Source organism: Asparagus officinalis, chromosome 3, assembly GCF_001876935.1.
Source record: "Asparagus officinalis chromosome 3, Aspof.V1, whole genome shotgun sequence".
In the NCBI taxonomy this organism is placed as follows: Eukaryota; Viridiplantae; Streptophyta; class Magnoliopsida; order Asparagales; family Asparagaceae; genus Asparagus; species Asparagus officinalis.
The window spans coordinates 64,596,889-64,608,183 of NC_033796.1; positions in this window are offsets into that span (position 1 = coordinate 64,596,889).

Sequence of the window (11,295 nt, forward strand, 5' to 3'; positions counted from 1 at the left end):
ATGATTCTCATGTTCCTCTTCTTTTGATTTCATAAATCTATTTATATTTTTTGTTGTATTTTGAGACACCTATTTATAATGACATATCATTATGTGTCCTTATTGTATTTTTTGTATATGAGTAGTGTTTAGCATATTTTTTATCTATGCTTGCTCACATATATTTGCCTTGATCTTTATTGTATATATTCTATAAGGCATTTTGATAGGGGGAGCAATCCCTATATATCTTTTTTTGTTATACTCACCCATGCTTATTTGTAGAGGGGGCTTTCGCTCTCTTCATTCTTTTGTTTTCCCCTTTTTAATGTTATCAAAGGGGGAGAAATATTATGAGTATTTATATGCATGATATATTCTAATTTATATATTCATTTCTTTCATGCATATATACCTCTTTTGTAAGTTGTTTGTCATCATCAAAAAAGGGAAGATTATTGGCCTTCTTGTTTTAATGATGTTTAACAAATAATTTACGACTAATGTTATTAGTCTAGTGTTTATGGTTTTCTATTTATTATAGACAAACAACATGTTGAAGGATGAATGGAATTATACCACGACGATCATATCCAATGGAGGTTGGCAGAATCGTGGAGTGAAGCCTTGTAATTCAAGTTAAAGATTCAAGCTCAAGCTTTATCCGCAAGTGTACCAAGTAGAGCTTATTGAAGATCAAGATCATAGCTTGGGTAATATAGTATAGGTTTTTGTACCAAGTAGAGCTTATTGAAGATCAAGATCATAGCTTGGGTAATATAGTATAGGTTTTATATTATGCGTGTTTAATACTTCAAGCTCATTGGGTAATATAGTATAGGTTTTATATTATGCGTGTTTAATACTTCAAGCTCAATATTATACACACACATGTTTTCTTGGTTTATCCATTTTTTCGTTTTATTCACAAACAAAATTTTTCCAAACTAATATTTATATACATACATGTTTGTTTATGTAAATAAGTTGTTTTGATATAGCTATATAGATATGAAACAAATATACATGTTCATATGCATACTCACTTGTTTCATATTCTATCGTGTTTGCAAAATATATTGTATTTTTGGATTATAGACTTAATAACAATATTTTATATCATTTATCAAGTCTATAAATCTATTGGAAAGTTTTTAAAATTTGTTTGAACTCATTTTGTGAAAATCAAGTTCTTAACAAGTTCATGTTCGTGCATGTTTTTGCAAAACAGATGAGTTTTCACAAGTAAAAAATGCAATTTAAAAAATTCTTTTTCTAACATGTTTTATTACATGTTTATAACCATTTCCCAAACTTTTATCATTTTTGAAGTTTAGTTTCTATGTCAAATTAATTTTACAAAATCGAGTGTTTTACTAGTTTTTAGAATTTGGAATATCTGTGTTCAAATATTTATTTCTCAAAAATGGGAAGTCATATTTCCAAAATTCTTTCTCTAAAATGTTTATCTACATTTTTAGAAACGTCTCTCAAAACTTCATAATTGTTGGAGTTGATTTACTATTTTTAATGTATTTTACAAATCCCACTACGCAAAACTTCTAGATCTGCCGATACTGTTCAAACCTGATGAGTCGACCCATAAATGCATGAGTCGACCCATAAACAGTGCATGAGTTGACCCATGAATATATAAGTCGACCCTTTAGATGTTTTTTACCTGAAACGGCTAGTTTATGAGTCGACTCAGAACAGTACATAGTCGACTCAGAACACTGTAACGACTAGTTTTTGGCTGAGCTATTTTTTGGTTTTTTGGACTTTTCTCTTGGGTTTTCTTGGTTCTTTGGGGATCCTATATATACTCCATATCCTCTAGCTTTTGAGTGTACTCAAGAAAATGTTTTAAGAAAGTTTAACAAGGGTTTAAGTTTTGTTTAGTTTTGTTTCAAATTTGGTTTGTGAAGATACTTTCACAAGAGGAAGTGGAGATCAATTCATTGGTGGTTGAGCTTTACTTCATCTCTCTCTCTCTCTCTCGTGTCATCTAGAGAAGTTTTCCTAAACTTAATGCTAGCTTTTATTTATAATTATTTATTGATTATCATTTCTACAAGCTAGTTTTTCATAATTGAGTTTAGTTTTGATTTACTCATTGCTTACACACACAACCATTGAGCTTCTAGTATTTTCATACATAGTATAATAATTTTAGTTGTGGGGAGTGTATCATTGAGTGTGATATTACATTGTATTCTCATCCATATTAGAGAATAATCATTTGTTGTATTATGCTTATTGTGAGATTCATTTTGTATTATACTAGTACACCGAGAGGAGTGTGTGTTGAGAGACGGGGTCGCTTCCAAGAAGAGTGGGGTCGGTAGTAAAGCCTAGAGAGGTGGTAATTCTGAGCACTTGAGGAAGGACACGGGCTAGAAACCAACACTTAGAGGGTGTGGACTGTAGTTACATTGTGAGATTGTGAACGTTGATCGGTAAGCGTTAAAAACCGATATTGTGTGGTGTAAACGTTATTCGGGTGAGCGTAGAAAACCCAGTTGTGATAGTGGAGATCTCCTCGAGGTGAGGAGCAGAGACGTAGGTCGTGGGGACCGAACTCCGTGAACATATCATTTGTTTGTGATTACATTGGCGCACTTATATTTATGTTCATATCTTATACCGCCTTTGTATATTGCTTGTTGCTTATATTACTCACTATCTAATTTAGATTGTTTACCCTTGTGTTATTTATATATCCTCGCATATATCTCATAGTATATCTCTTTGCTAGAATATTTCTCTTTGTACATATTGCATATTCACCAGTATACATAGCATGCCGCCATGTTGTATGCTGACTTTTTGATGTAGTGTTTTATGAATATGTTGAGATTGTAAGTGCACAATCAAGTTATAGAAAAGAAAAATATTGAATTCCCTGTGGAAGGTGTTGTAGGAATTAATCAAATGTGATTCTTAAATTTTGTGTGTGACAATTAAAAGTGATATATGTGTGATTGTGGAGAGATACGAGGAGAGTGGTTCTGACTATATGCAAATAAAAACAAAACTAGAGTGAGAGGGGAGGAAGAAAGATGAAGAAATAGAAGGAAAATAAAATCAAGAATTAAATTAAAATATCAAGAATTAAAAGAAAAATCAAGAAAGTAAAAGATAGAGAATTCAATTAAAGATATGAGGAATCTAGAATTAAATCTACTAGTTAATTCCAATTATAAATTATGAACAATTCTCTTTTTAACACATTTTACTTTAGATTTATTAAGAATAGACTATCAAACAACTTAAGCAAATCATAACCTATCAAATTATTATCTATGTAAAATTAACATTCATGAAAAGAATAACAACTAGATAGTAATTCTAGAATTCTTCCTACCAATTAGTTCTCTAGTTGATTATCCTAAACATGATCATTCTAAGCACAAGAGAGTAATTCATAATTCATAAAAAAAAATTAAACTAGTTTTATGTAATTCTATAATTCCTACAAGAATTAAATCCACATCTTAGAAATTAAAAACAAAAAAAATAAAAGAGAGAGTATGAAAATAAAAACTAACTCTAGAGAGTGTTCTAGTCTCTAAGCGAAAGAATAAAAATAGAAAACTAACTCCAAAGAGGATTCTAGCCTCTAATGAGAGAATGAAAGGAAAAGAATGAACAAAATAAAAACTAATTCCCAAGAGTGTTCTAGCATCTTGGCGAATAGTATAAGAAAATAAAATCTAAACTATGCAAGAAAATAAATCTAATCTACAAAATAATTGCTAGGAAATAAAGACAAGAAAGTAAATCTACCCTACTAGGCATGAAAATAAATCTAATTTAAGAGGATTCTAGCCTCTTGAATATCTAAAGCAAGAAAAACATATTACAAGAAAATAAAAAGATAAATGAGAAAATCAAGATTCTAAGAGGGTTCTAGCCTCTTGATGAAAATCTTCATCTTCATCTCGATCTTCATCTTCATCTCATCTTCATCTTCATCTTCATCATTAAACAAAGAGAAGAAAGAAAAATATGAAGAGGTAAACAAATTATTTTATTGACTATAATAAAGTTATAATTTTTAGAAAGTCTTCTCAATAAAGAGTAACCCTCTACTCTAAATAGAGTTTATACAAAAAATTTCACACTCAAACCCCTCATCCTCTACCCTTATTTATAACCTATAGTAATAAATGAGAACCCTTAAATTTGGCTTGGAGATCAAGAATTAAATCGCAGCCGTAAAACAGTTTCTGTTGCAACCCAATCGGTTGGCCGACCGATTAGTTTGCAACAAATTGGTTTTTTTTATTTCTTGACCTGATTTCTTCATTGATCATTGAGCTTTCTTGGACCTTCTTTTGTCTTCATATTTGGGCTTTAATAAATGGTAGAAAATCAGGTAATTTGAGTATTTTGGGCTTTTATTCATTAATCATCATTAACCTGCAAATTAAAATAAAAACAAGCTGTTAGTGATGTATTTATTTAAAAAATATAGATAGGGTATAAAAAATATAATAAAAATTTGATTATTAAATATCCTCACACCTAAACTTTTGCTAGTACTCTAGCAAAGAAAGAAATTAAAAGAAAGAAAAAAAATCCTAACTCGCTTTCGAAGGAATCGCGATTGTATTTAGAGCATACAACAAACCTTTAAACCCCTAGGTTACCCTAGAGGATGAGTTGTTGTCTCATTGTAATGAATGTACCCACAAAATTTGATTAAATTGATAATTTAAAGAAGTTAGCGAACAATTAATTTAATTGATATATTTAAACATTCTAATTGAAGCTAGATTTTACTCAAGAAAACATTTTTATGTATAACACGAAGGAAACTTTCTTAGAAAATCTTTTCATTATAGTTATAAAAAAACTAAGTCTAACATAGAAATTTAATTTAAAATTTTTGAAAGAAACATGCTAACTCTTTGTTTTAAACAAATTTTAAGTCTCTTAATCAAAATTATTTTTAAGAATATATATACAAATATAACTATATATAATAAAACATTGTTAGTATATATTTTTTAACTCTTTATCTCTTGGTGATTTTGTTCTACTTCATCAGGCTTTCTAAGTGACCATTTAAAGAGTTTTTGGCCAATAAATCCCAACCCAATTGGGCTTAGGTCATTACGTATGAAAATACTCATTTGGCTTAATTACTCGGTCAACTTAGGCTTATAAGATAGAACTACATTGAGTTTCAAGAGAGTTTTTATTTGTGCCTATTTTTCGCACTCTTCTTTTGCGAAGATTTTTTAATATATATACGTGTATATGTACATATATTTTGAAAAATATTTAGATAAAGATATCTTGAAAAATTATTTTCTACTCTAAGTTAAGTATGAAAAAAAATTTCTTTTAATTAAAAGTCTAATTCAATACTTTAATAAGGTATACTATTTTGAAAATTATCTCTTAAGAAATTTATTTAGAGTTCTCATAAAAGGTGAACTTGAGTATAAAACTAACTAAGGATTAAAAAATTTAATATTTATCAAATAGACCAATTATTAATTAACTTAGTTAATTTGGCAAGTGACAATATTTTTATATTTTTAGGAAGAAAAATAGGAAAAAGGAATAAAAAATTAAAATAAAGAGGAAAAATGACTACTCTCCACGCCCATACCTAAATTTTGTATTGTCCTCAATGCAAACTTTATATTGTACAAAGTAAAGTAGCTAAGAAATGAAGCACTTATATTTGTTCCATCAATCTAGAACAATGATGAAATACCTTTGGTATAAGGACAAGGAAGTCAAAATTTTCTTCTTTTTTCTCTCTTTTTTCACATCTTTGTTTCACTTTTTTCTTCTATTTTTTATTTTATTTTTTTAAAGAATAAGAAACTCTCAAATGATAGAAGAATAAATTCTTTTTATTATTTGAATTTACGAGATAAAAAGTGAAGATGTAGAATAATAGATTAAACATGAAAAGCTCGTATTCTACATCAAATGTTACCTTATTGTTAAAAACTCTACCTAGGATTTTAAAGATGTCTAAGATGATGAACTCAAAAAGGTGTTTAAATTCTGTGTATTCTGACATTTCTAATAAATTCTGCAGTAATTGAAGGTAGGTATCAATGGTGTTATGTATTTTGAATGTTTCAGATTTGAATTTAGATTCCTCATTGATGAAAGTTTGTATGATCACAACCGGTTCTTTAAAACAAATTTCAAACCCATCATTCATGATTGAGGTATGAAAATTTGGTTGTTGTTTATTTTCTAGGATCCTAAGTTCATCCTCAAATAGTTCTTTAAAATTAAGATTATGTAAACATATATCTAACACAACTCTTTTATTCTGAAAGACCTGATCTAACCCATCTAGAATCTTCAGCTCCTCACCAAAGATTTTTTTAAAGCTCTGGTCTAACTCGTTCTCTTCTTCTAATTTTTCAATTGAAATTTCCTTAATGTAATTTATTTCTAGATGTTGATTATTTGGTTGGTTCTCTGGATTAAAAATGTTGAGATCAGCAGTCAAGTTTCTAAGAAACAGCTTTATTTGACCAGTTTTAGAGTTGATGAGAGCGTTAGAAGTGGTTAAAAATGATCTTCCTAAGATGACAGGCACATGTCCTTTAGAATTGAAAATGGGTGGCGCTTTCAAAACTACAAAATCCCCTGGGAAAATAAAATCCCCAACCTTAATCATAACATCCTCTATCTCACTCATGGGACTTTGACAGATCTATCAGCTAACGATTAAAGTGCATCTGGTTAGCTTGAGTTGTTCTACACCTAGTTACTGATAGACTAAAAAAGAAAGCAAATTGATGCTAGCCCCTAAGTCTAAAAGTGCCTTATCAATGAAGGTATTTCCAATGATACATGAGATGATAGGACAACCTAGATTCTTATTTTTTCAAAGTTTAGGCTTTGAGAGTATATCACTGATATTGACAGCAAGAAAGACTTTCTGCGGAATATTTATTCTTCTCTTCTTAGTGCACAAATCTTTTAAAAATATTACATAAGAAGGGATTTGTTTAATTACATCTAGGAGAGAAATGTTGACCTTAATCTGCTTGAAAGTATCTAGGATCTTTTCCTCGTGAGGGGAGTATTTTCTAGATCTGAGTCTGTCTAGAAAGGAAGCAACTGATTTAAACCTATCAAAATTAGGCTTAGGTTCAGGATTAGGTTCTTAGTCATCAAAAGGGAGTGATTACTTAATAGAGTTATCAGAATGAGAGAGAATTTGTTTAGATTCAAGAGCTTGACTTTGAGACACTCGAACTTGATTATCGACCTATTTCTTTGACCGTAGTGAATGGATTGTATTCACTTGTGCTTAGTAAAATGAACTTGATTCAATGACCTAAAGGTTGGGCATGGGTTGACTCAGAAATATTCCTTTCTCTCTCTCACTCATAGTACTAGCTAGTTGACCAAGTTGGGTTTCTAACCTAACTATGGTTTAGGTGTTAGAATTGAGAATTTGTCTGATTCATTGCGTGAAGAAATTCAAAGTGTTGGATGTTTGAGTCAATAAGTTAGTGGTCTATGTAGAAGCTTTAATCATGGTCTCCAAACCCTTTTCTAGAACTTTAAGACATTAATCATGATCAGAACATGGAGAAATATGATGTACAGATTGATGGTGAGGAGACTGAATTCGATATGACAGATTTGGTTATTGAAAATAATTTTGGGAATTGAAAGGAACTGTGTTTTCCCTTGGAAATTGTTGGTTTGATAAGGGAGTAAAGTTTTATTTTAGGAGTAGTTTTCCTAATTTCATGCAAAGTTCGGATGATTTTTCCAATCTAAATTATAAGTTGGAAAAAATGGAACATTCATGGGATGCTAAATACATCATTTATCTTACCTAGTGGTTGATTATTTTCTAAGCGAGGACATACCTCTGAAACATGAGATGGAAAAAGATAGTTGTGATAACCTAAGGTAGAAACTTAATTGATTTGAGCTGGAGATCATTCTTTAATTTCTAAAGCTTCTAACCTACGCATGATTGTAGTCATCTTTGCTTCAGAGTCTATATTTGTCTCTAAGGACAGACCACTGGATTTGGGTTGGAGAACTTATAAAACTTTATCATCACAGTGTTCCCACTATATGATTTTCTTGAATAAACTCTCTAAAAATTTTCAAGCTTCATAGGCATTTTTCTTCATGAAATCCCCTTGACACATCGATTTTAAGGAAGTTTTTGAAGAATAATCCAATCATTCATCGATGGTTTGGCATAATCGTCATTTCTCAAGACTGTGTTAAGGACATTAGATAAGAAGGTCCTTAAATTTGTTAAAATACTTTTAGAATGGCTCTCCCGATATTATCTTAAAGTTTTGAATGTTATTTCTAAGCTTAACCACTTTGTGGGTAGGAAAAAAATTCAGAAGAACAGTGACAAATTCATCCCAAGTTGAGATAACATTTGTAGGTAAACTATACAGTCATTTCTTGGCTATATCCTTAAGAGAAAATGGAATAAATCTAAGTTTAATCGTCAGATAGTTCCCTAACTTAATCATAAGACAAACTTCCTCAAACTTGGAGATAAAGATGTAAACGTTTTTGGTTTCATTTCGTAAGAATTTTGAAAATAAGTTTATGTCATGCGGTATAAGCTCAAAATTAGTTCCATTGATCTCAGGAAGCTTAATGCAAGAAGAGATTGTGTTCCTAGTTTATTAACACATATCTTGAAGAATGGGTGGATTAGCCATTTCAAAAGATGGTTCGACACGAATTAAACGATTGGTGTTATCCCAAACCCAAATTTACATATACCAAAACAAATTCTTTTTTAATTATTTTAACTAAAAAATTCTAAGAAAAATAAAAGTTAGTTTTTTTTTTCCTTTTTTGAGGAAAAACACTAAAAGATCTAAAAGATAATGACAGAAAGGAGAAGAAAAAACTAACTACAACAAATCAAAAGCAATCACTTTGTGTCAATCACTTTAAATTCTAGGGTTAAGCCTAGACTCAACTAGACTAGCTCCTATCCAAAAACTCCTTTAGTGAAAAGATTGAAGTTTACTCGGTCTGTTAGCCAGGTAATGATAGTACTAGAGGGAGATCAAAGATCAATTAAATACCTTGTTCGTTACGGAGCGCTTTACACAACCCTTAAACTTTAGCTTAGACTCCAACAGATTTAAGTAAACTTAAACCGGTTGACTTGAGAATTTCTTGTTCCTTAATGAGCTTGAGTCCAGAGAACTAATGTTTAACGAGTTTTAAAAGGCTTGGGTTTGTGTAATGAGGAATTAGTGATTTGTGAGCTAAGTAAATGATGCTAAAATCTCTCACCTTATCTTGATTAGGGAGCTTTTACCCTTAAGAATATTTTCAAGTGTGTTTCAAATCAAGATGCTCAAATCACTTGAGTGAATTCTTTACCAACTATTTGCACTGCAACATTAGGAATTAAAAGCAACTATAAAATGATGCAAAAAGAATTTTTTTTATTTTTTAATTAGGGTTAACAATCAAATGAATGTGAGTAAGAGACTCATGTTTGAAATTATTATCTTGTCAGTAAATATCCAAGTGAATGGTGAATTTTATTAGGGTTAACAAGAAAAAAAAATTTAGATCCTAATTGTTTCTAATTGTGAGAAACTAACTAAAGGGGTGGAATTGAAGATACTAGAATGAAGAGTTACTAAAAGCAAATATTTAAATCTTCCATATTTAATTCTTGATCTTCAATCTTCAAAGCGGTTCCTTTAATAAAAACACACAAGTTAAAGAACCAAAATAAATAAAATCCTACTTAATAAGCACATTCCCATAGCAACAGCGCCAAAAACTTGATGTGTTGTTTGTGAATATGTCGAGATTGTAAGTGCACAATCAAGTTATAGTATAGGCAAATGTTGAATCCCATGAGGAATGTGTTGTAGGAATTAATCAAAAGTCATTCTTAAGTTATGTATGTGACAATTAGGAGTGATAAATGCATGATTGTGGAGAGATATGAGGATAGTGGTTGTAACTATATGCAAATAAAAACAAAACTAGAGTGAGAGGGGAGGAAGAAAGATGAAGAAATAAAAGAAAAATAAAATCAAGAGTCAAATAAAGAAAATCAAGAATAAAGAGGAAAATCAAGAAAGTAAAATATAAAGGATTTAATTAAAGATATGAGGACTCTAGAATTAAATCTGCTAGTCAATTTCAATTATAAATTATGAACCATTTTTTATCATATTTTACTTTAGATTTATTAAACATAGACTATCAAACCACTTAAAAACATAACCTATAAAATTATCATGTAAGTAAAATTAACATTCATAAAAAGAATAACAACTAGATAATAATTCTAAAATTCCTCTTATTAATTAGTTCTTTAGTTGATTATCCTAAACAAGAGTATTTTAAACACAAGAGAGTAATTCACAATTCATAAAATAAATTAAAATAGCTTCATGTAATTCTAGAATTCCTACAAGAATTAGTTCCACATCTTAGAAAATAAAAATATAAAAATAAAAGTGAGATAATGAAAATAAAAACTAACTCCAGAGAAGGTTCCAGCCTCTGAATGAGAGAATGAAAGTAAAAAAACTAACTCCAAAAAGGGTTCTAGCCTCAAAGTGAGAGAATGTAAGAAAAAAAATAAACAAAATAAAAACTAATTCTCAAGAGGGTTCTAGCCTCTTGGCGAATAGTGCAAAAAAAAAAAAATCTAAACTATGCAAAAAAAAAAATCATACTATAAAATAATTGCAAGAAAATAAAAATATGAAAGTAAATCTACCCTACTAGGCATGTAAAGAAATCTGATTCAAGAGGGTTCTAGCCCCTTGAATATCTAAAGCAAGAAAAAAGTATTGCAAAAAAATAAAAAGATAAAAAAGAAATTTTTCATTCTAAGAGGGTTCTAGCCTCTTGCTGAAGACAAATTTTCATCTTAATCTTCATCTTCATCTTCATCCCATCCTTATCTTTATCATCAAACAAAGAGAAGAAAGAAAAGTATGAAGAGGTAAAAATATTATTTTATTAATTATAATAAATATATAATTTTTAAAAGGTCTTCTCAATTAAGAGTAACTTCCACTCCAAATGGAGTTTCTAAAAAAAAAATTATACTCAAACCACTTAGCCTCTACTCCTATTTATAGCCTACAGAAATGAATGGGAATCCTTGGATTTGGCTTGGAGATCAAGGATTAAATCACAGCCATAAAATAGTTTCTGTTGTGAACTAATCGGTTGGGCAACAGATTGGTTTGCAACAAATTAATTTTTTTTTGTGATTTCTTAACCCGGGATCCTTGAGTTTTTTTAAGCCTTCAATAAATGGTAGAAAATTAGGAAATTTGA